Genomic DNA, 4456 nt, shown 5'->3' with positions numbered 1-4456 from the left:
ATGATTCGAAAAAAACCTCTCATGTCAGACCTTCATATATGTCTGATTCAATGAGAACATCTTTGATCCCTATATGAAGATGCCCTTTGAAACTATCTAGAGTATGCTTAGTCGCAACCACCCGCTGGGCTTTTTTCTGTGACTTCTATCGAAGGATTTTAATGGAGTCCCCACAGATAAACCATTTTGGAGATGGAGGGGCAAGGGAGACTTCAAAGTCAGCATTTGGAAGTTGAGGAAATTTTGGAGGAAACAATTTGAAAGACATTTCGTAGCGTTTCTCATGAGGAACGTACAGAGGGATTTTCAAAGTTTCCATTCTCTTTGAAAATTTTTCCTTTAGTGTGACAGCTGCTTCGTAGAGGGTTCGACTAAGATCATCAGGCCTATAGGTAGTTTCAAAATAATTTTGGAACACTTGAATTTCTTTGATGAGCGTATAACTACCTTTTTTGATTTTTTCCTGCACGAGAAGAAAAGCTTTATCAATGTGTTGGATAAAAGAGGGAACATCATAAAACTCTTCAGTATATTATGCATTCCACTATCTCCCAAATTCTCGAGTACAATGGAAGCTAGTCTCGAAGTTGATAGGTGTAAGTTTTGTGTTGCCAGTGTATCTAGCTATATGTTTAAGAGTGGTGGCTTCATTATGAACTATGTTTTAGAGGAGAATGCTTCCCTTTTTGTCATACAAACACTTTGGGAGAGCCTGAATTAACCCAAATTGTCGAGCCACAAGATTGGGTTGATAAGCAATCAAAGTGACCTGGATCTGTGAGGGGTTTAGTCAAAGGGTTAAGACTCTGGGAGTCAAAAAGGCCTCCCAAATAAGCAGAGATGGAAAGGAGATGGAAAGGGCCTTATAAACCATTCTGGACCACACTTCTTGGCAACGAAGGGGGCCATGCTCGACGTGAATACATGGCGCTTGACGAACATCATGATATAGCTCATGAAAGTTGGTCGAAGAGCTTGTCCTTCGTCGTTGGGGGTTAGCTGGGCCAATCGAATTCCTTCGATTCCTCTATTTTTCACTTCCTCAGCTTCTTCATCGACGAGGCCTTTATTGGGGAGACTTGCCTCGAAAGTGGCATTGAGCCAGAGTTGTAGTAGCCAAAAAGGACCAGAGAGATTGAGGTTTCCTTTTTCCCCCAAGTTCTTTAGTTGAGTGACTCCATCACTCAGTGATTCATAAAGGCTTGCTAGTATCATTTCGCTTAAGCAAACATCATGTCCAGCATGCAGTTGATTCGCCAGAGTAAGGTACTTCTTTGCGACTTGTAGGGACTTTGACCAGAATACAGAATGGGATTACCACAAAGATAAGAAGGCTATGTGTTCCACATCATAAACGGTGTTGGTGTTCTTGTCATGGTAGTGCGTAATATGGGTCGAATATGCTGCTCTTGAGGTGGAAAAAGCTATAGTGTCCTCAGAATCAATATCAGGGTCATATGTGTGTCCAGTAGGTTTTAGCCTTGTGATAGCGGCTAGGTCAAAAAGAGTTTCCGTGATCATGCAACATGGAAGATGGAAGGTGTAATGTGTGTTATCCCAAAAGTACAACGAAAAGACTAACACATATGAGTTATACTCTAAGCCTAATTTCAACAACATTATCAGGTCATAAAATCCCCATATCTTTCCAATTTTGGACTTTGGTTTTTTCTATTTTGTTTAGCCATTCTAAATAACCTATTGGGTCTTTGATTGAGGGAGTAGCACGAAAAACCCTAAAGTCGTTGTTCATAAATCTTAAATCTATGGTTTCATTTGTTTTTGGGTCTTCGGTAGTGGTTAGTTCAACCCTAGGTTTCTTCGCTTGCCCTGTGGGTTTACATTTATGATAATAAGGGAAATATTCCTTAAGCTTACTAAAATCAATATCTAAATCAGCCAGAGGTCCAGATAACACATGAGTTTTACTAGAAACAAAAATGGGGATGAGTACATGAGAGGCGTAATTCTTGCGTTGTTCTTCAGTTTTTGGTTCTGGGATGTACTGTTGATTGGCCACCATTATCGGACCAGGTAATGTAGCGAAATAAGGTAGTTCCGAAATCTTCTTAGGAGATTTTGATTTGACAGACGTCTTGGTAGCTTCGCTTACATCCTTGGAGGTTTTGCTTGAGGTTGCCATTGTTGTTGAATGTTGAAAGAAGAGGAGGAAATTTGGGGTTTGTTTGAAGATTGTTTGAAGATAAATAGTTAGAGTGTTTGAGATTTCATAAAGCGTAAAGAATGGAATTGGTATGAGTTTGTGGTTTTTATAAGTGTGTTTGGAAGAAAAAACAATTCAAATCAACATGAATGGGTCACAAGTTAGTGGGGCACGTGTCTTTCCTAGAATGTATGATGAAGAGGTGGTAATTAATGCCTAAACCCACAATCTCCTAGGGTCTAGGAAACATGATGATTAAGAAGATTCGGTTGTGGGATGAAAATATGTTGTTAGGAAAAAGGTAATGATGACTCTAACATCATAAGACAATTGGAGAAACTAAAAAGTTTTTGTGACATTAGGAGGTGACATGCCAGAATTGTCCAAAGCGTTGAAGCGTGTTCTCAAAAAATGCCTTTTTCTTCTATATGTCGAAAATGACATTTTTTGGGGGCAATTTGTTGGCTCCTAATTTTGACGCTCATTTTAGAGTTAAGAAATGGAATTTCCTGTGAAGATGTTTCGACTGGATATGATATTGGAAGCTCTAGTCGAAGATGCCTTGATGAGAGGATCAAGATGTTGCAGGGACTTAGAAATAATTTTTAGTGTTTGAAGATGTTTTTGACAGGAGATTCAAATTCAAATAAAAGGAGAGAACTTTTGTTCTTATCTGAATTGCTAAAGATATACGTGGAGCATAGTGGATAGTTGCATCCATGTAAAGCGCCATTTGTCTCGATGTAATAGAAAGACCGTTAGAAGCGGTTATTTCGATTAATATAAATAAAAGGTCTTAGTGCTAAGATAAGGTGTGTTCAAAGTGTGTACAAAATCTGTAAAATTTACCAAGTATCCGCGTGTAGAGAAACAGTAAATTGAGAAATGTACGTTTGATTTACACCATTATCATTTACTTTGAAGTAATTCAATTCATCTTTATTTTCTAAAAATATTTCTTTATTTTAAGGATTCATCTTTGTTGCCATTTATCTTCGTTCTTACAACGTTTCTCTTTATTTTGTGTTCGTCTTTTACTTTTTAAGTATTTTCACGAATCATTATTATTGCAAACACTGTCGAAGTGTTTATGTTCACTAGAATTCACTTTAACAAATAATTAGCACATGTCCTAGGATCAATCTCATCAATCCTGTAAGTGACCAAATTTAGTAATTTGGAAGATCAACAATTATTTACCAATTTTCACGGTAAATACAATGTTGATGTGATTTATGACTAGGTTCGGGAGAACCAGTGTTGACATGTTTAGGCTCGGGAGAACCAATGTTTATATGTTTAGATTCGAGAGAATCAAAGTTGATATGTTTTAGGTTTGAAAGGACTAGTGTTATCCTTATCCGACAGTGTTGTGGATCACTCAGTAAAATAACTCTAATATCCAAGACTTCCTTCCAATGTTGTAGGACTTCGATCCAGTGTTGTAGGACTTCGGTCCAGTGTTGTGATTGATACTTTATAATAGGAGTAGGAGATTCAGATGGAGATTGTTTATATTTTTTTGGTCATGCATCATGTATATAGAAGATTAGCTTAGGACTTTGGACCAGTGTTAAGGCTCATTCAGTAAAATAACTCTGATATCCAGTGTTGTAGAATGGTACAACATGTATGAGATTCGAACCCATGAAAGGTTGATTATATCACCACAATTTGTCTCACTAACCGTAGTAATATGTTAATAATTTTTAATTAAAAAATAAAAAAATATTGGTGCCTGAGTTTAGAGATGTCACCACGATCCTTCAAAGAATCGTGGTAAGATAGACGTTGTTGTATATGTTAGAATTAATTTAATATATAATTTATACAAGGCATGCTTAAATACGAATATCAATTCTATAATCATAATTTAAGGCGAAAGTGAAACAAACATATAAACATGCATACACATAACCTCATGATCTATGACATATTGATTTATTAAGGAGTATAGGAATACCTAGACGGATCCAAGAAGAAAGCTTTGTAGGCACTGATAACGATAATCTTAAAATGTAAAAAATGTAGAGACAAGTGATTAACACTTGTTGACTTGTGGATCTTCCTCAACTGATACTCCTAATGCCTCAAATACTTATCAGACGGGGAGAAGAGATAATATGCTTGTGTATGGTATATAGTGTGATGGACAATTAGGGTTCCCATTATTCTCAAATAGGTCATCCTGACATCCACTCATATTTGAGCTCATATCCAATATTTAATTGATTAATTAAATAATTTCTAAATGAAATCTAATCAGTTTTTTAACTCTATTTGATCACTTAA

This window comes from Lathyrus oleraceus, chromosome 1, assembly GCF_024323335.1.
Source record: "Lathyrus oleraceus cultivar Zhongwan6 chromosome 1, CAAS_Psat_ZW6_1.0, whole genome shotgun sequence".
In the NCBI taxonomy this organism is placed as follows: Eukaryota; Viridiplantae; Streptophyta; class Magnoliopsida; order Fabales; family Fabaceae; genus Lathyrus; species Lathyrus oleraceus.
Note: the sequence above shows the minus strand (reverse complement) of the source record.